Below are 26,174 nucleotides of genomic sequence, written 5' to 3'. Positions count from 1 at the left end.
ACCTAAAAAAAGCCCCGAGGAAGTTCTGTTATCCCAGTGGCCTCCTGAGTTCAAGTCCAATTTTAGAAACTGAACCAAGTGTTAGGCCATGAAGATTAACTCACCCCAAATGGTCAGCAGGGCAGGTGCTGTTACCCAAAAGAGCTTTGAGGTTAACTTAATGCCCTAGGCTGGGTCTGTGCCCGCCAGAGCTCTCCTTGGGAGAGTGGAACTTAATTGGCATTTATTTTTGATGCCCTTATAAAGGGTGACTCCTGGGCCCGCTGAAATGGAAACCATCCGAGCTCCTAAATGACTGGCAGGCAGGGGACCTGAATTGCACTCTCCGCTTTGGTTAATCTAGATGCCCGGCAAGTAGAATGTATTTGGGGCTTTTTTCCAGGATCAAATGTATCAAATGGTGGATGAAATGGGAGAGCTGCCCAGTGAGAGTCAGCCTTAGATGCATGGGAACAGGAATAGCGGTTCCTTCTGTCAACAAGGAGGCTTTTTTGTGTGTGTGTGTGTGGAACTAAAGAAATTCAGCTCACTTACTTGTCTGGCTAAACTTCAAAAATGTGTGTTTTTTCCCTTCTCCCAGGAACATTTTGTTCATACTGTTGGTTAAAAGGAGGCCGCTTTCACACAGAAGTACAGCAGGAAGTATTTAAGTTAGATAAAAGGAGGGACTACTTGGCAAAAGGAGTGACTGCAGGACTGGGTTCCCAGGGGGATTATGGAAACTGATTTTTATTCATGGACTTTCCTATTAAATAATTTAAATAATAAGGGTGGCTAGGCATAAGCCTATGTCACCATTTTTTAGAGGCCTGTGCTTTGAGATTCAGAGGAGATGAACCCACAGCCCTGAGGTGGCTTTATGGGGGCTGAGCTGGCCTTGGAGTCGGGATCAGATGCGGGAAGACAAGTAGGGAAGGTGCAAAGTGAAATGGAACACAGAGACCAGGGCAGGACATCACATCATGAGGGGCAGAGAAAGCAGGGTTACCGGCACGTGATTGCTGAAGAACAGGCACGGGAGGGTAATGTTAGCAGGTTATGTGAGGGCTGGGTTATAGAAAGCTGGGAAGGTTTGGCCAGGGAATTTACAGATTTTACTCAACAGGGGACGGGGCCTTCCCTGGTGGTTCAGTGGTAAAGAATCTGCAGGCCAATGCAGGAGACTCGAGTTCGACCCCAAAGTTGGGAAGATCTCCTGAAGACAAATGACAACCCACTCCAGTATTCCTGCCTGAGAAATCCCATGGACAGAGCAGCCTGGCAGGTTACAGTCCACAGGGTCCCAAAGAGCTGGACATGACTTAGCAACTAAACAACAACAAAAAAATGGCAACTAGTGAGTCTTTTTTTTCCCCCTCAGGTTTTTCAACAGGAAAAGGAAATGATGGAAATTGTGCTTCAGGGGTCATGGCCTTTTAGAGGTCGAAGGGAACTTAGGGTCATGTAAGGATTTCTCAAGCTCTAGTGGCATCTGAGTCATTTGGTAGGAGCGGGGGTGGTGTACTTGTTAAAATTCAGACTCCCAGGCCCTGCTCCTAGAGGTTCTCATTTGGGAGCTCTGGGTGGGGCTGGGAATCTGCAGTTAAAGGCAATGGTGCTCTGGTGCCACTGGTCTAAGACCTACAGTGGGAGGCCACTGCTAGCCTTCTGGGAGACACTGTTCATGGGCTCCAAGCAAGGAAGCCTCTGGTGAACTCCTAGAGAACCACTGAGAAAAGAGCCCAAAAACCACGTGAAAAAGAGTTCGGGCCCAGAAAGCAAGAAGCTGACTTTTGGTGGCAGCAGTCCAGTAGGAGGTTTCAGTCTCCCTTCCTCTTGCTCTCCACACGTTCCAATCTCGGAGGGCCTTGAAGCATCTATGGGAGGAAGGCCAAAGAAAGAAAAGAGAAATAGAATACACCCTCTTTACTGGACAACAGACCCTTGCCGAGTCCATTTAACCAGCACACTATTCTTGAACCAGCACACTAGCTCTCCAAGGTAATAAGCCCTGCCTTGGAGCATCTGCCTATTTCTGTGGTGTAAATACTCTCCACTATGGCCATCTACCAATGTGATGTCAGGAATACAGGGTTAGAAAGAGAAGCTAAAATAAGATCTTGTGAGCTGGCAGGAGCCTGATCCAGCTCATCACTGTTCCTAACCTGAAGTCATGCCCAAGCTGGGTAGTGGGAAAGAAATATCTAGAATGAGGACAGAGTTGCTAAATAGTATATTGTCCTAAACTGTGCTTTATTGTTTAACGTGACCATAGGGGAACCTCCCTGTTAGTCCAGGGCTAAGATTGCCACTCTACCCCAGCCAGGGCCCAGGTTGGCTCCCTGGTCATCGAACTAGATCTCACATGTGGGAGACAGTCATATAAATATATATATAAATAGTAAATAAAAATAAAATAATATAACAATAAAGTGACCATAGGGCTTTCGGGTAACTACTCAAGTTGTCATCCAATGACAAGGGGAAAACAACAAATTTCAGATTGGCGATAGTAAGAGACCAGAGAAAGTTACAGTTTGGTTATATCCTAAGGATGGTGCCTGTCTTTTGGGTTACTAGGGGAACTTTTATCTTTAAAACTGCTAAGATACTTTTCAAAAAGAATTATCACGTGGAAATACAAAACTGAAAGGTACATGTGAACTCTCGAACCTCAGATGCGGGATATTCTGTAGTTGATGAGGTTTGTTTTGGAGTTTTCTTTACTGTTCCGAAACATGTCCGCCAGGGGAAGGCAGCTGTCTCACTGATTGCAAAACAAACAAGTGAAATTGTTCAAAGATGCAAAAACTGGTACAGGAAGAACCCCCAAAGACGCGCATGAGACCTACCACATAGGAATACTATGATGAAATGAGCAAACAGACTTGAACGTGTCTAACACAGTTTGCAGTCATAGGTTGTGGTTTTCCTTCAGAGCTTCTTTGCACTTAAGTGGTGTTGGATGTTGACTCCGAGGGAGCATCCTCCGTGTTAACAAATCTAAGAATCATTTCTATTTCCCCTCTGACGAATGTCACAAGCGAAGCCTTAGGCAGCCTCAATGAAGGGGAGAGAACATTCTAAGACCTTTTGGCAGGTGGGGGATGAGGAGGAAGTAAACAAGAACCAGAACCAGCTTTAAATTGGGCTCCAAAAGTGTCGGGCGCTCGTGCAAACAACTTCTGGGTAGTTGAAGCCGCCTCGAGAACACCGGGAGCGCAGCTCTCCCACACGGTCTTCCTCATCCTGGGGTTGATGGAGGCAGAAAAACTGCGCCCGGCGAGATGCTGCTTCCAGCCGAGACCGGGCGAGGAAACCGCGGGGACCCTCCATCCTTCATGCCTGCTTTCAACGAGGGACTTTCTCCGGTTTTAAAAACTACGTTCCCAAGCCACCATCTCCCACTTTCAACTGCACAAATAGTGCTTTTTGCCATTGGGTCAACAGAACCTGGAATGTTCCAGGCAGCCCCGTGTCCTGTATCTTGAGAGGAAAGGGGAAATTTCTGGGACGGGCCGGAGCCTGCGTGCGGCCCTGCACGGCGTGGAGGGGAGAAGGGCAGACCACCATGTGCCGGGGACACAGCCCTAGCACTTCCCCGGGCGCGCGGGTCTGCCCGGAGCTCGGCGAGCGGGGCCAGAGGGCGGGCGGCACCGAGGCTCGTCCGCGGCGCTCCGGGCGGGTGCCTCACAGGGGCCCCGGCGTCCAGCACACGTCGGCCTCTGTGGAAGCGGTTTTACGTCTTCACCCAAAGCAGTGCCAGCCCTCTGGTACTCTGCCGCCTTCTTTTGAGGAATTATGAATAATGACTCATCAATCTAGAATCTACACAGGCGGAGACGCAGTGTCTAGAATCAGGAGGCGGGATGAGATCATAAAGGACGCGAACGTGCAAAGAGATTCGAGCGCCGTCTTCTCAGGGCGCGGAAGACAGGGGCGCCGGCCGTACAGCAGCTCCGCATGCGCAGAAGCAGGTCTGTCAGCAGATGCCGGAAGGGGCGGGGCAGGAGGAAGCTGAGACTGAAGACTCAATTTGTCTAGGTTTGAATACACACTCGTCGTCTCCCACATGGTCTAGCGGTTAGGATTCCTGGTTTTCACCCAGGCGGCCCGGGTTCGACTCCCGGTGTGGGAACGCCATCACATTTTTGGACAGAAAACGAAAATAAATCAAAACACCTCTAAACTAGGGGAACACTGGTGTTTTTAGAAAGATCTATAACCCCATTTCAGAGCACCCAGGGGAAATTGAAGTTGAAGAGAATCTGGGTCTACCCTAGAGTGAATGGTTGTACAGCCCGCTCAAAGCCGGTTGACCGGCAGGAGCAAACGAAAAGGAAGTAACTCGAAAGAGTGCTGACTTTGCCTTTGAAATGTCTTTAAATCTGAGGAGCAGGGAGTCAGCCGGTCCCATGCTAAGATAGATGTTTCAGTTGGTTTTTCTGCGCAATTTCTCCTTGTACCGTGAATATGAAACAAATGATAAAAAAAAGTGCTCTTATTTGAAAAAAAAAAAAAAAAGACAAGACACCTTGTAGGACATTATAGGCTTTTAAGTTGCCTAAAGCCATTCCTTTGAGGACAGCAAGATTCTCAGAAAAGTCATATTATTGAGGGCAGAGTAGTTCAGAGTACAGTCTACTGTATTTTGTGATTCAAAAGCTCACTGAAGCAGTTACCGTGGGGGGAGAGGGGGAGGAAGGAAAATAGAAAATTATATTATTACACATATTGAGGAGTGAGGCAATGGCGAAAAATAACACTTTCTTCTCACGCCCTGACTGTTTGACACATTCTGTTTTAAAAAACTTCAGGAATTCATGATACACTCAATAAGATCTCTAGAGTTAGAAATGTTAGTACTGATGTGTGACAAGACAGTTTCCAACTGTTACCCAAATAAGTGCATCTTTGCTGTAATCGTTTATCTTGCTTGCTTCTCCAAACATTTGCTGCTTGGAAAAACCTCCAGGCATTTAGAAGCCACACTTCTGTCCCACTGGTGTTAAACTCTTTGAAGCTTCCCCAATTTGTTCTCAGACTATTATTAACCCTGAGAAACGGCTGTGAAAAGACTTGGTATCCACATAACTTTGAAATTTTCTCTCTTTTTAAAGTCCTTTGGGATTTTAAGGGGACACAAAACATGTCACTTTCAATGAGAAACATCCAATTTTCTCATTTAGAGCCTGGAGGAGAAACTGATCATCAGCAGGTGATCTGCAATTATTAAATCGAGTAGGACAGAACAGATAGGAAAATATAAAACCCAATAATAATAACAATAATAAGTATTTATTGAGCATGTACTATGAACTTGGATAAATGTTTTATATACTTTTTTCAATTTAATCCTTATTTTGTTATCAGATAATATTATTATGTCTGTATCAGCCAGGGGCCCAATAGGAAACTGATGACATTCTTAACAGAGTTTAATAAAGGGATTACTGAGGGTTTGTTGAGGTTCTAGAAAAACAACAAGGAATAATGCAGTCTCCAGGGCTCCTGGATCTAAAATGAATAAGGGGAGGGAGGGTGGCGGCCACGGAGGAGCTGTGGTTTCTATTTGTCTTAAAACTTGCTTTCTTAGGGCAAGTGTGTTCCATTCACATGAAGACTGTTAAATCCATTCATCCTATGAATCATTCATTTCCATAAAATAAATTTGTGGCCTCACAGATTTGACAAAAGCATCCTTTGGATGAATATGATACTTAAAAGACACAGAGCATAGTAGATGCCTCTATAGACACGTACTTAATTAAATGAAAACAGCTTAACTTTGTGGGGAAATATTTGCTTGAGTTTTATTTGCCATTTTTATAACTTTGTATTTTTTGCAAAACATTTTGCCATAGTTTTCCTTAATCATCTTCCTTATCAGTCTTTATATTCATAGACTATTTTGAGCTACAAATGCCCTTAGCAATCATTTAATGGAGCCTTTCATTTTAACCATGAAGCATTGGGTCCTGGATTTTATGCTTCAGATTCCCCAGGTTTGGTTTTTAATTTATTTATCTTTGAGATATTTATTTATTAAAAAATAAAATATTTATTTACTTATGGCTGCACTGGGTCTTCACTGATGTGCACAGGCTTTCTCTAGTTGAGGTGGGCAGACTTCCCATTGCGATGTTTCTCTTGTCATAGAGAACGGGCTCTAGGCTGTGCGGGCTTCAGTAGTTGCCTCATGGGGTCTCAGTAGTTGTGGCTCATGGGCTCAGTATGTGCGGTAGAGGGGCTCAGTTTCGTGGTATGTGGGATGTTCCCTGACTGGGGATCGAACCTGTGTGCTGTGCATTGGCAGGCAGATTCTTTACCACTGCTCCAGCAGGGAAGTCCCAGGTTTGGATTTTTAGATTATGTATCTCCCTAATTCGAATCTTTCATGGTGTCCTCAACAGACACCAGTCCCTCTTGCACCACTGGGTGCAGAGGAGATAAATTTGAAGAATTTGGTTGTATCTTGCTTTTGGTCAGTGTTCACAGTATAGCTGCAACAACACAGTGGTAACATCTTTCTGTTTGAAGTTTTGAGTCATTAAATTGTTTTTATTCACCATATAAACATTTCTAGAGAGTGATAATCTTATTTGGGACATTTGAATTAGTTCTAGGTTCTCAGTACACTTTTATTTTTGTATATGGTCATAAATTATGGAGCCATCTGCATAGATATCACTTTATGCCTACTCACATGGGTACATAGAGTCACATAGATTTGTATGTATGTTCCCTCAGAAATATATGTTACATATAAAAAATGTCCTAACTAATTGCAACATTAACACTTCATATTAATGCAGGAAAAGGAAGGCAAATATGAATTTTAACTTATCTACATTGTAAAACTGAACAACCTGGAAAAACACTGAATACTTGGAAAATCACTGGAACGAATAATCAAAAAATCAATTTGCAAACACCTAGAAGACCACAGGGTACTGGGTAATCATCCCACATAGTTTTCTGAAAAACAAAGCTGATCAGATGAATCTAATTTCCTTTTGTCACAGAGTGATAGGCGTGGTGGATGGGAGAGCAGTCAAGATAATCTATCCTGATTTAAGAAACCTTGGGATTTTGTACTTTGTTGAACTCATGAAGAAAATGTAGGTAAGACTACTGCTGTCTGGCAGGAACACATTCAAGCTGAAGTTTGGGGCTCAGCTTCACCTAGATAAGGCAGCTTACCCTCGTTCTATGGAGCAATGACTCTATCCTCCTTCCTGAGTCTTTTCTGCCTGAGTTCCTTAAAAAAAAAAAAGTGTTAATTCAGATTCCCTGTGCAAATGACATCATCTCTCTGTTCCTCAGTTTCCTAGACTGTAAAATGGGGGTAATAATCAGATCCATCTTTTAGGGTTGTGAGGATTAGACAAGATAATGCATATAAAGGGCTTGGTCCAGTCTGGGGCCGATGACCCTTGATTACATCACCACCATCGTCATTGTCATCATTATCATGTTTAGTTCCTCTTTCTCTACTTCTAGTCACAATGTTAAATCTGATCTTTTCTACCTCTTCAGTGATGCCAAGGTATATTCTTATCTATTTCCCCTGCCACTGTGCTGGGCAGATTGTCTTGTTCCCTGTGCTATTACAATAAGCACCAAATTGGTTTCTTTGACCCCGTATCTCATCCACCTTTTCTGTCTCACATCCTACTGCGCATTGCAGCACAGGGCTGAGGGTGCTGCTCCTCTGCACTTCGGGGCTTTGACCTGCTGTGTGCTTCCAACCTGCCTTTACAACCTAAATCCTACCGCTTCCCTCTGTGCATCCCAGTTTCCAGTTGACTTCTCACTGAGCCCTGTATCTGGCTTTTGCTCAACATTTCCTCTGCTGAAATGCTCTTGAGCCCTTTCCCTAAATACCTACATCTTATCCATCCTTTAAGACTTAATTCTAATGTCCTGCCCTTTGTGGACCACCCCTTACCTCTTCTGCTGGGAGACTCCTTATGGGAATGTGTTCTGATTCCCCTTAGCATCTTATGTACCTGTCTTCTGATATCAATTCCTCTCTGACTTCAGGTCTTAGCTTAGATGTCATTTTCTCCCTAAGTCTCTCCTGCTTCACTAGCAGTGGGGGAGATGCTTTGCTCTGCATGTTTCTCTCTCATTGCATCTGCCACCCTGGCCACGCACCCTTCTAGAGCACATGCTCCAAGACCAGTGCCCTGCAAGCAGTAAATACTTAATAAACATGTGTGGAGGGAATGTGTGAGCCAGACAAGGACTGTATTGTCTCAAGGAACATCTTAGGTTCCAAGTTAAAGAAAACCACTGGCCGGAGAGAGAATGACTGGGTTATGTAACCAAACTGTGGGAAGTGGGGTGGTGTGGTTGGCCTCAGGGACAACCAGAACCAGTGTTCCCTCTCTCGCCTCCCTGGGTGTCAGATTTATTCCACCCATTGTGGACCGGCTATTTTCACATGGCAGGGATCTGGGCACCACCAGCTCCATATTCATTTCTCACAGCTCCTCCAACTAAGAGGGAAGCTCTTGGTTATCTTAGTTTTTGTTGGAAAGTGCTGGGGAGGAGTGTGGCCTTCCCTGGGCTGTGTATCCTCTTGATGATTGATGCACATAGGGTATTGTGATTGGCTGCCTTCCCAGGTGGCTCAAAGGGTGGAGAATCTGCCCGAAATGCCGAAGACCCTGGTTTGGGAAGATCCCCTGGAGAAGGGAATGGCTATTCATTCCAGTATTCTTGCCATGACAGAGGAGCCTGGCGGCCTAGTCCATAGGGTGGCAAAGATTAGGACACAACTGAGCAACTAACACTTTCATTAGAACCACATGGTGGAGACGAAGGACAAACAGGGACTAAAATTAAACCAGAGAGGGACTTTCCTGGTGGTCCAGTGGTTAAAACTCTGTACTTCCAAAGCAGGAGATATGGGTTCAATCCCTGCTCAGGGAGCTAGGATCCCACCTGCCACATGGCCAGAAATAAGTTAGTTAATTAAAAAAAAGAGAGAGCGAGAAAGCTATGATAAAAAATTAAGCCAGAGAAATTAAACACTGGTGATGGTGTACAACTTTGTGGATACACTAAAAACCCCAAATGTAAAGGCTGGATTTTATGGTATATGAATTATATATCAATTAAAAAAAGAAAACAGAAAAGAATTAAGCCAGAGATAAAATTTTGTTGGCAAGATGAGCACTTTTAATTCCTTTTACTTGAGCTACTCATTTATTCAGCAAACATTTGTAGGTGTCTATTATAGCCCAGCACCCATTTAGATTTACATTTTAGTTGGGGAATCTTCCAAACACACAAACACACGAACAGGGTTAGAAGTCTGGGTTTCATTCTAAATGTGATGGGAAACTTCTGGAGGTTTACACACAGAGTGGGTTCCAGCCCCCAGGATGAGACACTCTGGATTTGAGGGGCTTTGAGAATCTTCCGGCCAGTTTCTGTTTGTGGTCAGTATCAACCACGCTTTTATGGAAAGATGAGAAATGTTTAACAGGTCTTTGAAATAACTTATATCACCTCATTTTCAGAACCCTGGAACTTTGTCATAAAGTGTCCTTGTGGACCAACCTGGATCACTTTATGCTTTGTTTTCAGCCCATTTGCCTGTGAGCCAAACTGCAAAGTTTGGAGGCGCAGTCGTCAAGACTGCCCTCACTTTGGACATTGTCCTCAAGTCTGGGGCCTTGCCAAAACCACTTTCAGGTTTGAGGATGTGCTAGAAGGACCCATGGAACTCAGTGAAAGCTGCAGCACTCACAGTTGTGGTGTATTACAGGAAAAGGAGACAGACTGAAATCAGCCAAAGGGGGAGACACAGGGCTGAGTCCGGGACAACTTTCTGGTGTCCTCTCTCCCCTGTGGAGTCAGGATGAACTGCATCCTCTCCCCCCAAGTATTGATGTGTGACACTATGCATGGAATATTGCCAATCAGGGATGCTCACCTGAGTTTTCATTGGGGCTTCATTATACAGACATGATTGATGGATTGATCTCCCATGTGGTTAAACTCATTCTCTAGACTTCTTGATAACACGTGACCCAAAGCCCCCGTCCTAAATCTCATCCTAAATCCCATGATTGGTCTTTCTGGCTCAGCCAACTCCCTAAAGCTATCAGGTGTGGCCTGCCCTTGCCCTAAACAAAGATCCTTTCATCAGGTCCGTACATCATACGTTGCTTCAGTCGTGTCCGACTCTTTGCTACCCTATGGACTGTAGCCTGCCAGGCTCCTCTGTCCATGGGATTTTCGAGGCAAGAATGCTGGAGTGGGTTGCCATCTCCTTCTCCAGGGGATCTTCCGAACTCAGGGATTGAACATGCATTTCTTACATCTCCTGCTGTGGCAGGCAGCTTCTTTACCACTAGCTCCACCTCAAGACAAAGATTGCTTTCCAGAAGTCAAGGGCAAAGGTCAGGTCTCTCTTTGTTGTTATTCAGTTGTTCAGTCTTGACCGACTCTTGGCAACCCCATGGACTGCAGCACTTCAGGTTTTCCTGTCCTTCACTATCTCCCAGAGTTTGCTCAAACTTATGTCGATTGAGTCAATCCTTCCTAGCATCAGGGTCTTTTCCAATGAGTCAACTCTTTGAATCAGGCAGCCAAGTATTGGAGCTTCAGCATCACTCCTGGCAATGAATATTCAGGGTTGATTTCCTTTCAGAAATCTCTTTGGGCAAGGCCAAATTCTTTACTATGAACCATTTTTCCCCTAGTTTTCTTCTCAATGGAAATGGAGGAGACAGAATTGGTTATGGCCATAAACCATTTGCCAAAATGCAGTTAAGTGCTCAGGGCACCGGCTCATGATGACTCTGCTTTCTTTTTTCCCCCAATTTTCTAAGGGGAATTTTGCTATGCTCAGATGGTATAGAATCTGCAATGCGGAAGACCTGGGTTCAATCCCTGGGTTGGGAAGATCCCCTGGAGAAGGGAATGGCAACCCACTCCAGTATTCTTGGCTGGAGAATTCCATGGATAGAGGAGCCTGGCGGGCTACAGTCCATGGGGTCACAAAGAGTCGGACACAACTGAGTAACTAACACAAGGGCAAGTTCCATAACGAGAGGTGAGGAGGGGCTTTGGGGAGTAGCAGGTTTTCTCTTAGGCGTACATTGTTTGTCTGGCGGCCTCACCTCATGCTCTGACCATAAAATGAAAGCAATGGCCCCTCGGGGAGTGTCTGATGCTGGGGGTTTCTGTCTCATCAGAACCACAGTGAGTCTGAGGGGTGTCACCTGCATTAAAATTTCCACTGGAAGCTCAAAAGCAAAACTGCAGACTTGTGTGGAGAAGTTGGAGGCCTGTTAGGGTTCTGTCTGGAACCTGCAGTGTCTGACAGTGGACCTGGGGTGTTCACCTGGCTATTATCAGGGGACCCCACCCCCTCCCCTCAGAGGGTTTTAGCTATGTTGGCTAAAACTGGACAGCACCTATAGCAGTCCAGTGGCATTATCGCCTTTGACCCTGACTCACTCATGTATAAACTTACGTGAAATGGAGTATTTCCTGCCATATCAATAAACAAGGATGTCACAGTCATTAGGGATACTGGCCCTCCAAATATGAATTTCTGAGCCTAGGAAGAACAATGTCTGTTATCTGGCAGCCATGCACTGCCGCCACTCCCTACCGTGAGCGAGGAAATAAGGATGTGAAAAATCAAATTGCAGGATGATTTCAGTAAGCCAAGAATCTCGTGCCTTCCCATACTTAGAAAAGCACTAAATTCCTTGAGATGTCTGGTTTTCCTTAATTAATAATAATCTTTCCATGTTCAGACTACCTGCCCCTGGCTTCTAACTTCTATATAATCTGACTCCTCCCACCCCCAACCCCATCCCCGGACTAGTTCTCCCAGGATCACTGGAGATGCTGTCTCCCGGACTTGAAGTCCTAAAAATTCCCACCGAATAAAACATAACTCTCAACTTCCAGGTTGTGACTTTTTTTTAAAGTTGACACTTCGAACGTCTATTTGCCAAAGGCAGAGAGCTCCATCATTTATTTCTTGCCTCCGGGTACCTCTGTTCGGGGCTGTTTTCCATTCTAGGCTTAGTACAGAAGTTTGGGGCTGCAGGGAGGGTGCAGAGGAAGGCAGGAGATTTCATAAGCATCAGTGTGTTCATTGAGTCTGAAGTGGGCACATTGAAGCTGCCAGTTATCAGAAGCTGGAGTAATTTTCCATCACCGGGGCTCGTTAATGTCCTGGGATTGGGGTTAATGGATTCAGGGGTGTTGGAGAAAGTGGTGCATTAAGGGGAGTGAAGCAGGAATAATCAGAATTTGGCAACAGCTCAGCGGTGGGGTGTGAAGGGCAGGGGTGATTTGCTGACAACCCCAAGATGATAAGCATCCCAGGAGAGACTGAGAAGTGGGGCAGAGAGAATGAGATTTGTCTCCTCTGACAAATTTGAGGTACTGCGGGGATGTCTAAATGGAGCAGAGAGCGCAGGCAAGCCAGGCTGGAACACCTGTGAAAGCAGACACCTCGGGGGGCAACTGTCGTGGTCAGGCAAACAGCAGGCTTTGAGGCTTCCTAATGAATGGTGCCTGGCCGTAGGCAGCAGTGTGGTGGAGACAGTGTGTGTGCCGGGGAAGAAGTGAGATGCTGTTGCATATCTGGCCTGCAGTGACAGACACACGCTCTTGTACATAAACCTCTAGCCTGCAGTGACACCTTGCTTAAAAGCAGCAGGTGAGCACTGCGGAGCTCACGGGGCCTCCGGTTCCACTGCAGTCATCATAAATTCTGGTAACTCTCTGGCAGGTGGGCAGTAAAGGGTCTTGAGAAAGGCGTGAATTTTCCAATTTGAGCAAAGGTACCATGTAAGCTTCCACGAGCTCTGGGGTGCTTGTCAGCCGCCTTCTTTTTTTCTGACTGCACCAAGTGGGAGGTGGGATCTTTGTTCCCTGACCAGGGTTCAAACCTATGCCCCCTGCACTGGGAGCACAGAGTCTTAACCACTCGACCACCAGGGAAGTCCACCACTTTTAAAAAATCTTTGCGACCCCACGGACTGTAGCCCGCCAGGTTCCTCTGTCCATGCAATTTTCCAGGCAAGAGTACTGGAGTGGGTTGCCACTTCCTTCTCCAGGGGATCTTCCTCACCCAGAGACTGAACCCATGTCTCTTGCACTGTCTGCACTGGCAGACAGATTCTTTACCACTGGTGCCATGTTGGAAGTCTTTTTAAAATAAAATAAATAAAGCCTGCAGAATTTCTAATGCCTTCTGATCTTGTTACATAATGTGAAGAATCAAAGACCCTGAACTACTAATTATTTTATAAAGTGGGCACTTTAATGTTGGCACGCTGTTTCTTGTACATGTTTTGTGTGTGATTGTGGGACATGTTGGAAAGTTGAGTTGGTACCAATTTAATGGAAAATTGTTTAGCATGCAATACACATCAAGAGTCATAAATATGTTTCTTCCTTTTATCTGCTTATTATACTTTTAGAAATCTACATCCAGGGAAGAATCAGAGAAGAGCAAAGATACAGACTGATGAACAAGGATGCTATTTTTTTTTTCCTTATAGCATCATCTATCATTAAAAAAAAAATATTTGAAATAATTTTAAAAAGTCCTGTAATAGAATGAATGAACAAATGGTACACCCATATGGTGGAATATTGTACAGCTGATTATTTACAGCCAAGATTATCTAATGACATGGAAAGAAGCAGAATCCCAAACTCTATGTATACTTTGAGTCCAATTTTGTCTAGAAGGCAATACACACATACACAAAAACAGGAAGGAAATACCAAACATTAACAGTGGCTATTTCTGGATGGCACAGTTACATTTAATTTTTTTTCCTTTTACTTATTTCAATTCCCCAAACTGTTTTTGAAATGAGTATATGATTGCTTTCATAGTCAGGAACTTTTCCCCAAAATAATACCATACAGTTTAGGAGTCTGGGTTGAGTGCCATGAGATACCCCATGCTAAGCTCTCAGCAACCCCCAGCACAAGGGCATTTCAGAGCCATCCAACATCTTGTGGGTCTCTATGTGGTGCTCTTACCCTTTAGACGTGGGTCCTAGGCCGAACCCTGCAGTGGGCAGTGCTGGCATTGAGGGACAAGTCTTCATGCCCACTAAGGACCCCTTTGGGCTCTCATCCAGGCTGACATGGGTGGTCCACCTTCTCATCAGAAAACAAAATCTGAATGCCCTGGGTCTTATGCAGGAAATGCCATTTGAGCTGTAAGTGCCTTCCCAGGTGGCACCAGTGGTAAAGACTCTTGCCTGCCAGGCAGGGGATGCAAGAGATGTGGGCTCGGTCCGTGGGTGGGGAAGATCCCCTGAAGTAGGAAATGGCAATCCACTCCAGTTTTCTTGCCTGTAAAATTCCTTGGACAGAGGAACTTGGCGGGATACAGTCCATGGGGTCGCACGTGACATTCTTTTAGGAAACCAGGATTGAACCATTCACTGACAGCTCTTTGCTAGCACTAAGATTTTAGAGCACAAACCTAGATCTCATTAGTCTTCTCCATCTGGTAACTTCCCTCCTGACAGTGCTCCCTTTCCTTATTGCTCTTTTGCAAATGAAAATCAAAATGGCTTAAAACAAATTATTTTCAGGTGGATTTTTGATCCACTGGGTATAGAAATCCCTGAGATGCTTATCAAAATGAAATTCTATATCAAGAATCGCAAAAATTGGAATTCTTATTTGAGGGTTAGCAGAAAAAATGGGGTAATTTCACAAGGTCAGGAGAGGCCAGTGTCAGATATGACAAATTAAAATAGCAAAAAGAGAAAATTGAATTCATTTCTATTAGGCTCAGTAATCATAAAGCATAATAACTTGGATATTTAGAGAGAGCTCTTTATCTTTCAAACATGCTCTTTTTTTTTAATGGATTAAAAAAAATTATTCGGTTGTGCCAGGTGTTAGCTGTAGATCTAAGCTGTGATTCCCACTCTGGACCTTCAATCTTTGTTGTGGCACGCAGGGTCTTTCATTGTGGCAGGTGAACCAGCAGCTGCAGCCTAGTTCCCCAACCAGGGCTGGAACCCAGGCCCCCTGCACTGGGAGCTTGGAGTCTTAGCCACTGGACCACAAGGGAAATCCCTTAAACATGATCTTTTGAGGGAACAAAACATTGACATGTATATGTAGAAATTCATTCTGCTTCCAAGAAAGTTAGACCCCAAAATTTCCTAACTCTCCAGTGTTCAAGGACTCTTGTCCTCGGGATGAGACCCCAAAGGGCAGAGACCTAGAGGAAGGGGAACGCAGCGCGTGTGACTACAGCTCTCATCTCAGGTAAACAACTGTTAACATTCAAATGTTCTGCAGCTTCCTGTGAGTATACAATTATTTCAAAATAGAAAGTTAAAAGAAATTAAGCGAGAACGAGAAACATGAGAAGCCTAAGGAGTATAGCTTCATTATAGTAACTTTTGCCACCATTCCTAGAAATATGACATAAAGGTAAAGTTAGATGCTGGTACGTGGAGGGTAACTGGCTTGGGGGTAAGGGGTAGACAGGATGCAGATAGACTAGCAAAAACAAGATAGGGTTCCACTGTTCCACACTACTACAGGACAGAGGGGGCAGTAGTTGAATTTCTGTGAATATTTTGGGAAAAGTGTTAGTTGCTAGTCATGTCTGACTCTTTGCGACCCCATGGACCGTAGCCCACCAGGCTTCTCTGTCCATGGGATTCTCCAGGTAAGAATATTGGAGTGGGGTGCCATTTCCTTCTCCAGGGGATCTTCCCAACCCAGGGATGGAACCTGGGCCTCCTGCATTAAGGGCAGATTCTTTACCGTCTGAGCTACCAGGGAAGCCCTGGTAATATAGGATGGAATATTATGGGAGTATGTGAATATTTTGGGGGAAGGGGTAATGCTAGAGTTGGTTGTGTGGGTGTTTGGTTTGGTTTGGTTTTGGTTGGGTTGTTTACGTTTAGATGACTGGGTGCAGACACGCATGCCTGGCATTGCTGTTGAATTCCAGTGTAGACACACGAGGTCTTCTGTCCTTTTCTCACCACCAGCTGCTAGCTTGTTCCACCCAGGGCTGAGTTAGGTCAAACAAGTTCAACAATTCCTGGAGATGTTCTGAGGGATCAAGTGTGCAGCCAATGTAAGATTCTTTTTTCAGTTGGTGTCATGGATTCATTCTCCAACTTCTGCTTGGGCCACAAGCCACTGGTGGATAAAATGATCTCAGTGACTGGATGCGGTGCCCATTGGGTGCTCTTCCATCACTGGTTCTGTTTGCCCTGGAAGCTGAAGCTAGACCCAACCTTTTCTGGCAAGATCCCCGACTGGCCTACATTTTTAAAAAGCCAGCAGATATGGTCAAAGAACCTTGGCTGCTTCCATGACAGTTTTTGAGCACAGAAGCTGGTTCCATGCACTTAGCGGTTGCCCAGCGCACAGCTCTGAATGGAGGTCTTCCTCAGTCCTTCCCACTGGTGGCCAGAGCTCGTGCTCCTTTTCTGGCAAGGACACCGTGCACAACTGCCTGTACCCAGAGAGCTGGCTCGGCTTCCTAGCAATTCCACGAGGTTCCCGCTCTGTGATGGTAAACATGGAGCAGACTAAACTTTTCCAAAGCACCGGGATCGAAAACAGAAAGTACCTGGGGCCCCGGTGACAAGCAACAGAGTCCACCCCCTCTCAGCAGAGAGCTTTTAGAATGTAGAATAAATCTGGCACTGAAGGTTTGGTCACAGTGATGGCTTCAATTTGGGGCACAAATATTTCAAATTTCTTCTCAAGGCTTGGAAGACTGCATGCATAAGCTTTCTTTATTTTGTCATCTGTAATCATAGGCAAGCAGCTAGTTTTAGAGGAGTAAAGCTGGGCAGTGAATCAAACAGCCCTGGTGCACAGCTTCAACTTGACATAGACTTGGAACTGGTTTTATTGCCAATGTGTGATATTTGGGGGAGATTCTGTATTTTCTTCAACTTATAGTTCTTTATCTGAAAACCAATAGAAAATGCAGTGCCAGTGTGATAAGGTCAATGAAAGAATAAGCAAATAAACTAATACAAAGGCACCCACCAAGCACTCTAAAATCTTTCCCCTACCTTCTCTCCTTCTGCTCTCCACCCCATTTTTCTGTCTCTAGAGTGGTAATTTTCAAACTGTTTTAATGTCTGGAACTTCCTTTTTTTTTCTTTTGCTGCCCTGTGCTGCATGCAGGATCTTAGTTACCCAACCAGGATGGAACCTGTGGCCCCTGCAGTGGGAGTGTGGAGTCCTAACCACTGGACTGCCACGGGGTTCCCATGTCTGGAACTTTTATTTATTTATTTGCTGTAAACCACTACTTTTATTTATTTATTTTTTCATTTATTTTTATTAGTTGGAGGCTAATTACTTTACAATATTGTAGTGGTTTTTGCCATACATTGACAAGAATCAGCCATGGATTTACATGTGTTCCCCATCCCGATCTCCTCTCCTACCTCCCTCCCCATCCCATCCCTCTGGGTCTTCCCAGTGCACCAGCCCTGAGCACTTGTCTCATGCATCCAACCTGGGCTGTCTGGAACTTTTAAAACATCCAAATATATATGTATGTAGAAGCCGGGCATAGAAAATAGATAAAACCACCAAGCTGCTACAGAAGTGCCTGACTGGTCCTGTCTTTCCTTAGAAGTTTCTTGCAATTTAATCCTTGGGGATGGCCTTTCTCCTTTACTGGGAGACCCAGGGGGGAGTTGTTGTTATTCAGTCACTAAGTCATGTCTGACTCTTTGTGACCCCATGAACTGCAGCACACCAGGTTTCCCTGTCCTTCACTATCTCCTGGAGTTTGCTCAAACTCATGTCCATTGAGTCGGTGATGCCATCCAACCATCTCATCCACTGTCACCCCCTTCTTCTCTTGCTCTCAATCTTTCCCAGCATCAGAGTCTTTTCCAACTAGTTGGTTCTTCCCATTACATGGCCAAAGTATTGGAGCTTCAGCTGCAGCATCAGTCCTTCCAAAAAATATTCAGGATTGATTTTCTTTAGGATTGACTGGTTTGATCTCCTTGCTATCCCAGGGACTCTCAAGAGTCTTCTCCAACACCACAGTTCAAAAGCATCAGTTCTTTGGTGCTCAGTCTTCTTTATGGTCCAACTCTCATATCCGTACATGCCTACTGGAAAACCATAGCTTTGACTATACAGACTTTGCCAGCAAAGTGATGTGTCTGCTTTTTAATATGCTGTCTAGGTTTGTCATAGCTTTTCTTCCAAGAAGCAAGTGTCTTTTAATTTCGCAGCTGCAGTCACCATCCACAGTGACTTTGAAGCCCAAGAAAATAAAGTCTGTCACTGTTTCCACTACAGGGACAGAACCGGATTGCTGGTCCCTGCGATGCCCTCCCCCTAATCCCCGACCCGCTGCCCCCCCCCCCCCCCCCCCCCCACCGCCGGGCCCACTTTCTACAGTCTCCTCCCCTTCCCTAGATTCAAGCATCTGAAAACTTCCTCTGGAGGGCTCCATTGTGTTCTGGGTTAAAATTCATGCATTTGGGGGTTGAATTCTTTCCACTTTGGTGTTTGCTCTGATGAACTCTCTATCTGGAGAGGAGGCACCGCTGGCTGACCGAGGGCACTCGGCAAGGCCGAGACTTTATTGGCTCAGCTGCAGGAAGAGCTGTATGAGATCCAGTTTAGTGCCCGGGTAGCAGAAAGCAGGTGAGCACAACTCTTTACTTGGGTTTGAGTGTTTATCTGATTTGTCATTTGCACACATGCTCAGTCGTGTTAGATCTTCACGACTCCATAGACTGTAGCCCACCAGCTTCCTCCGTCCACGTGATTTCCCAGGCAAGAATACTAGGCTGGGTTGCCATTTCCTTCTTCAGCGAATCTTCCCCACCCAGGGATGGAACCCACCTCTCTGGCATCGCCTGTATTGGCAGGTAGATTCTTTACCACTGGCGCCACCTGGGAAGTCACTACCCGAATTGTATTGGCACCTAGAAAAGGCTGATGGAATTAGGCCCGCTGGTGCAAGATGGGGGCATTAAAGGGTAACTCACAAAACGCTTGGCTGTGACCTGGGGACCTGAGCTCCGGTAGGACCTGCTCTGATGGGTGTGTCTGCCTCCCAAGAGTGAGGTGGGTCTCTGCAGGAGAGCGGCTTCAGAGGGCCCGCAACTAAGCAGGTCCCCGCCCACCCAGAGCCCGGAAGTCCTGGTGGGTGCCACGCCCCATCACAGCCCCAGACTTGCCCTGTCCCCGCCTCCTTCTCCTATTGGCTCACGATTTCTTTTCCTGCAGGACCAACCTGGGCCTTTGGAGAAGTGGTGTCCAGGGGCTGGGGAAAGAGCTTCTCCCCTTCCTGTGGCTCCGATCATAGATCGCTTGGTCTGAAGGGTGAGGGCTGCCTGAAGTCCTGCCCTCCGCCGGGAGTCGGAAAGTGCAGTAGTGCTTTCAAGAGCTCAGTCATCGGTAAACAGAGCCTTTATGCTCTGGGTCTGGCGTGCTCTCTCTTCTGCCGGGCCGCCTGTGGTTGCCATGGATATGGCTTTGTCTGCGGAGGCCTATAACCAAGGAGGATTTAAATCCTCGTGGGTCAATATTTCCATAAAACCAAAAAAAAAAAAAAAAAGGAAAAAGGGAAACTTTCTTGAACAGCTCTAAGATACCCTTAAACCATGTGACCAAAACAACCACAAAACCAGCAGGCTTTCCGGAACCCATGGGGACACACATTTAAAAAAACTATTCCGAATTATGAACATGAAGCCCACTTACTGTCTCTGACTGCAACAAGTGAAAATGAGGTATTTCCCAGTGAGTGTTTGGACAATATAAAGCTACTTTTTTTTTTTTTTTAATGCTAGTGCCTATATTTCAGAATGCTTCTAGATTCGCTGTTTTTAGGATGTGCCATATTCCAGCAATAAATGAACCTGTGTTTCAGGCAAACAGTAGTTATTTCTGTCTGACCCGAGAGGTTCAGTGACACTGGGGGATGACTATGGAAGATGGGTAGATTGAAAGGCTTAAAAAAAGGAGAAGAAAGACTGTGTCCTGCTCAGTAACCAAAGAGCTCTGGCTGGAGTCTTTGTTTGAAAACACAGGCAACGTTCTCCTGGGATTCCTCATAAGTTACTTGGGAGAGAGCGACTGTCGCCTGGTAAAGCGGAGGTCAGGGAGCTGGGGAGCAGCCACAGTCCCACCATGCCTTGGTTCTTTGCTCAAGAGCCTCATCCTTTTTAATGGGCCGCCCTTTGTGTATGTTTCTTTATGTCTCCAGGGACTGCACTGCTTCGGCCAGGGAAGCAAGCTGTGGACTTTGGGCTGAGGACCTTGGCGGAGGTGCCCACAGCTGGGAAAGAGCTGTTTCCATGGCAGCACCCTTGCCAGCATCACTCAGCCGCCCCCCACTCCTCATGGTAACAACTCAGGGTCTTATCATCCCTCCCACTTGCTGCCCTGTTTATTATTGTCTTGGGGAGCAAGACACTTCCAGTAAAGAAGTTGTGTCTCAGTTGCAATTACCCAGCGACCCTTTTTTTTTTACTGAACTGGGGCAAACAGTGACCTTCATTTCCTTTCCATGTACTTGGGTTTTCCCGTGTTGGTACTTCATAATATCTACAATCTCCTTGCTTGCCTGCCTTAGGAGTTCTCCCCAAACATTGCCTGTGCTGGTCACCCGGCAACCGCTGGGACTTCCCGAGTGAAGGTTAGGACCCTCTTGCTCTGACTCCCAGTGCCTGGATTGCAAAGGCCTTGGTGATGATTAGGAACAGAGAGGGCAGTGCCACTGCTGGCATGCTGCCACCAGGGTCGGTGGTGGCTTGTCTGGACAGCGAGGGGGGAGCTCAGGCTTGAAACTGCCACTAGTAGGTCCTGGGAGAAATGGTTTACTCCTGGGCCAGTTTGCCCCCATCCTGCCGCCAACTGCCTGGGAGGCAGAGGCGGGGTGCCTTGGTGGTGGGCCAGTGAACAGAGACTCAGCTTTTTGGCTTAATGAGGTCAGTTGTGGGGTGGATCTGGGAGCCCTAAGAAAACTCTGGGGTGATAGGAGGAATCCCTGGATAAACAGCTGCTAGGTTCTCTGAACCACTGTATAGACCCTCAGAGGACTTTTGACCCCTGCATGCATGTATGCATGCATGCTGAGTCCTATCTAACTTTTTGCAGCCCTATGGACTGTAGCCCATTAGGCTCCTCTGTCCTTGGAATTTTCCAGGCAAGAGTACTGGGGCGGGTTGTCATTTCCTTTTTCAGGGGATCTTCCCAACCCAGGGATTGAACCTGCATCTTCCTCATTGCAGGCGGATTCTTTACTACTGAGCCATTGTGAAAGACTTTGACCCTTATGGCTTCCATAAAGTTCCTCCAGGGCCACCACCAGCAGGGAGGATTTCATGAAAAAGCTGGGCGGGACACCAAGCTGAGAAAGATCATTTTGTTCTGGACTTAAAGGAGTTTCCTGATGTTCCGAGTTCATGAATGGGATAGAGAGATGCTTGTGATTTGGATTTGAGGAAGATTCCAAAAGGACCCGGGAAGGTTATGAAGTTTTATGTGACATCCTATCTGTACCGATACCAAAAACATCACGCGGAAGAAAAGGAAGAGGCAGCTAAAAGAACCGATGTTCTGGTGAGGGGAGGCTGTTAGAGTTCTGATTTCAGATGAACACAAACAAAAGATGGAAGGAGGGGGACATAATGAAGGGTGTCACAGAAGAATAGCAGGAATCTGTATATTAGTGTCAGGAAAAGCTGAAGTCCAGAATATGCTAAGACTTGTGAAATAGCAGCTGACATGAGAATAATGCTCCATAGTTTGCAAAGCATTTTCATGTAAATGATCACATGGATCCTCACAATAATCCTTGGGGGATGGGGTGGGTAAGAGTTATTATCCTCAGAGCATGTGGGGGATGTCTCAGAGGCGAAGCTGGGATTTGAGCCCAGATCATTTCAGGCCAAATGCTGGGTCTTTCCATGACTCCACATCTCTTTCTGTGACACTGCTCCAAAGTATATTTGGAGAAAGATGGGGCAGGGTCACGCTTAGGGAGCCAGGGTACTACAGGCAGGTGATAGAAAGCAAGAGCAGCAGGTTCTTCAATGCATCCTAAAGCAAAACCATCTTTAAAGGCTAGAAAAAAATGTCTCACGGTGGGTGAGGCCTTCAAGGGGGGTTGAGTTTTCCCAGCCTTAGGTCTGGACGTGGTAGATGCGTATGTGCCGTGTGTGCTCAGTCGTGCCTGACTCTGCAACCCTCTGGTTTGCAGCCCTCCAGGCTCCTCTGTCCATGGCATTTTCCAGGCAAGAATACTGGAGTGGGTTGCCATTTCTTTATCCAGGGGATCTTCCTGACCCAGGGATCAGACCCAGGTCTTCCACGTTGCAGGCAGATTCTTTACCACTGAGCCTCCGGGGAACCCAGACATTGTAGATGGCTGTTTCCCAAAGGGACCTGAATTTCTCCTGCATGACACTCACTCCAGAAATTACCTGTTCAGTATCTGTGTTCCCCTCTAGACTTAGCTTCTCAAAGGCAGGGACCATGGTCATCCTGTCCATCATGTTATGGCCATTGACTGTTCAGGCATTGAATGAGTAACTGATCACAGACCTGTGAGCAGTCATTTCTGGGAAATTATGGGAGGTATGCCACAGAGAGAGGCAGAAGTCATCATGATTTACAAAAATGAGAAAAGGCAAGTTCTAGAGTCTACTTACCAATTAGGTGACATTAATCTTGAGGTATTTACATTTATGTCAAAGATAAAACTGAGGTCCAAAGGCATAAAGCGAGTCCTATGAGACCATCTCACAGCCCAGAGACCTGATCGGGAAGTATCTGTTTTGGGTTGCTCAAGACTGAGGTCTTGAGGGGCCATCTGATCCACAATGTGTCATAAATGCAGAAAAACAAGATTTTGAGGCAAGAATAGTCTTTTTTTTTTTTAGGCTTTAGATCTTGCTTTTAAGTGAATTGTTCTGTTAAGTATTTAGTCTTAGAAGAGGAAGTTTCACTTTCTGCTTGTGCTGGAAAATACATATTTTGGAGAAGTTTGAAGTGGATACATTTAATACCAAAGTTTAGTGACGCTTTCAATTGTCAACCCATCTCATCATCACCATAGTTACCAGATGTCAAAGTGTAAACACAGGCAGAGCCCTTTCTAAAGGACTTTGAGATCGTGAGGGACTGGATTCAACTGAAACAGATTTTCAGACATTTCTTAAGCTCCTCTCTACTGGGGAAGGACATTGGTTAAGGGTGGACCTCCCATTTCCTCTTTTCCTGACTCCAGGCCCACCTTTCCAACTCTATGTGTGAACTTTTAAGGGCTAAAAGGAGCCTGAGCTAACCCCATCTCATGCCCTCCTTCTTATTCATGTCACTGAAGCCAACAAGGGTCTTCTGTCTGCCCCTCTAAATGCCCAGCGTGTTCCCACCCCGAGGCACTGGCATCTGCTGTCTCTTCTTCCAGAATTCCTCCCCAGGTCCTAATCCCCACCACTGACTTCTGATCATTCAAGCCTCAGCTCAATCAGTCTCACTGGGGAGAGGCCAGCCTGACCCACTCCCCATTGTATTTTCTTCATCATACTTTCATCCCAATATGAAGCTACTCTCTCTTCTCCCTGTTCTAGGTCCCCTTTCCTCTCTCTCTCCTTCCTGGGTGCTCCTGTTTCCCTTCCTAATCTCTCTCCCCCACTAAAATGGGAGCTTTGGGAGGTGGGGAACTTGTCTGTCTTGCTCTCTGATGCATCCTCAGTGTCTAGGATGGTACCTGAGCAGGTGCTCCACACACATGTGTTGTCTGAACGAATTGCCTCACCCACATTCTTTCTTGGCTGCTTCCATTGGGAGCCCTTTGGGACACTAGGATCATCTATTTTCAACAAATGGAGAAAGGGGAAAGGTCAGTGGAGACCACTGAAAGCACTTTGATATTGACAAAGAGTATTCATGGTTCAGGGGTCTCTAATAATCTGAAAGCAAATCACCGTGACAGGCTCAGATCACAAGTGCTGGAAGCATCCTTAAGTCTGAAGGAATGGTGCTCTGTCTCGGGGCAGTAAATGAAACCTCCAGGGAAGCTGAGAAAAAGGAATGGGGTGGGTTCTCTCTTGGAATGTAAAGAGCACTGCTAACTGAAGGTAAGCCGTCTCAGGGTCTCTCAAAATATCCTTTACTCAGATCATGTTGGACCACCTGATAGATTCCCGTGAGCAAGATCAAGGTTGGAAGGAGCTAAGAAAAGGCCGAGAATAGGAAGGAGAGAGAAGCTTGGGTAGCAGACGAGGCAGAGAAAAGCAAGTCTCAGGAGGTACTGGCTCAACTCTAGCATTTCTGCTGATTTTATTGAATGATGTAGGCATACCTCCTCTTTACCTTTGGCAAAATGGGGATGGTACTGCTGACATTTTTAGTGGAGAAGGTAGGAAAGGGTGAGACTCTCAGGTCATTTTTGGGAGCCAGACCCCAAATAACAGTCAGTTAAACAAGATAAGAAGTGTTCTGTCACATGGAAACTCTCACATGAGCCTAAAGCACTAATGGCTTGCAAGGTGGTGATGGAGTCATTGACCCAATTGCCTTCCACTTTGTTTTTCTGCTGTCTTTGGAACACTGACCTCATCTGCATGATGGTCACTGCCTCATCTGTATTTAGACCAGAAAAAAGAAAGAGGGGGAAGACACTCATATTACAAGCTCGTACTTACCTTGCATTCACATCTTATTGGCCAAAACTTTGTCTCATGGCCATACCTCAGTGCAAAGGAGTCTGGGAGATGTGATTTTTAGCCAGGGTGGCTGAATCCCAAGTGAACATTCTACAACTACAAAGAAAAGGATATCAGGAGACAGCGTATCTGCCGTGGATGATTGGAGGAAATACAATCAAATGCCTTGTAAGTACAGTGTCGGCTCTCCTTTGCAATTGCCCCAGGGGAGGAAAAACAAATGGAAATTGAGAGGTTCTCTGCCAGGTCTTTGCAGAGCAAGGAACTGCACGGATTTTGATGAACAAAGCAGTGAAAGTTTATTCCTAGAAAGCATATTAAGCTCACTGATAATAAACAAGGCATGTTAATGCCATAAAACAGAATTGGAGGAATTCTGAAATCTTCGTGAGAATATAGTGGCTACCAGCTAATGTAGCTCATCAGTCAGAATACTACTTCCTGCCTCCACCCTCAACCACTTAGAATTAACTCTAAAGCAGGTCCAGTGTGGAGTCTGGATCTAGAAATACTGGAATGTAAGCATTACAGGAAGAGAGTGGCAGGCACTGATTCACCCGGTGTACAGTGACTGAAACCTTGTCCAAAGCATCATGCTGGACTGTGCGGCAGCTCAGCCCTTGAGAATGAGGGAGATATACCTTGAGAGTTCGCTAACAAAACGCCAGCCTGTGAGTTCATCCATTCACTCAACAGATGCTTACTCTTATGAGCCAGACTCATTGTGGAAGGGATGAAAAGCTGGTCAAGATTTCTGGCCTCAAAGTGCACATCCTAGTGTGAAAAAAGAAAAGAAAGAAAAAAGACTAGAGGGATTTCTCTGGTGAAGGAGCCACTCATACAAGGAGCCAGGCAAAGAGGTGGGGAAAAAGCTGGGGGCGTGAATGGACTAGCAAGGGTGCCAGTGTGGCTGGAGTGAATGAGTGAGGGGAAAGGGACGGACGTAAGCTGAGACGAGAGGAAGGGGCTGCGCCCAGAGGGTTTCTGGAAGGCTGGGAGCTTTAGCCCGTCCTGGAAGGACAGATAAGATTTAAGTCTGAGAGAAGGGGAAAAATGTTTTCAAAGTAGGGTGAATTGTCAAGGGCTTGAGCAGTGTAAGTGCAGGCTCAGGCTAGTAGATGAGAAGGGTTCTTATTGGGAGCAGGAGGTAAAGGCTGGAAAGAGAAACTGGGGAAAGTTCTAGAAGGTCTTAAAGGTCAAGGAGCTTAAATTCTCAAAGATAACGTGCAGCCATTTGAGCAGGAGTGAAGCATGATCAAAATGTGGTTTTAGAAACATTTTCTCGGTACTTCACCAAGGCTTCTTAATCTTGGCACTGTTGATGGATCTTTTTTTTCTTTTTGTGGTGAAGGGCTTTGCTGTGCATTGAAGGATGTTTAGCAGTATCTCTCATCTCTAGATGCCAGCAGAACCCCTTCAAGCATGACAATCAAAACGGTCTTCAGATGATTGCCAAGTCTCCCCTGAGGTGTAAAA

General features: G+C 45.9%; 1 long non-coding RNA gene and 1 other non-coding gene across 3 annotated transcripts; both read left to right on the top strand.

The window, feature by feature from the left end:
• The first annotated feature begins 3,748 nt into the window (after positions 1-3,748).
• On the top strand, positions 3,749-25,475 carry LOC139036277 (uncharacterized). 2 transcript variants are annotated; one of them, XR_011488981.1, is made up of 3 exons: positions 3,749-3,956; positions 20,231-20,369; positions 21,258-25,475. It is a non-coding gene; the product is annotated as an uncharacterized lncRNA (long non-coding RNA). The 2 variants fall into 2 exon arrangements; XR_011488980.1 differs by having other exon boundaries at positions 3,749-4,023.
• On the top strand, positions 4,046-4,117 carry TRNAE-UUC (transfer RNA glutamic acid (anticodon UUC)). Its single transcript has one exon. It is a non-coding gene; the product is annotated as a tRNA-Glu (tRNA).
• Positions 25,476-26,174: the final 699 nt, after the last annotated feature.

This window comes from Odocoileus virginianus, chromosome 8 (genome assembly GCF_023699985.2).
Source record: "Odocoileus virginianus isolate 20LAN1187 ecotype Illinois chromosome 8, Ovbor_1.2, whole genome shotgun sequence".
NCBI classification, from domain to species: Eukaryota; Metazoa; Chordata; class Mammalia; order Artiodactyla; family Cervidae; genus Odocoileus; species Odocoileus virginianus.
Note: the sequence above shows the minus strand (reverse complement) of the source record. Positions and strands in the feature narration are given on the sequence as shown.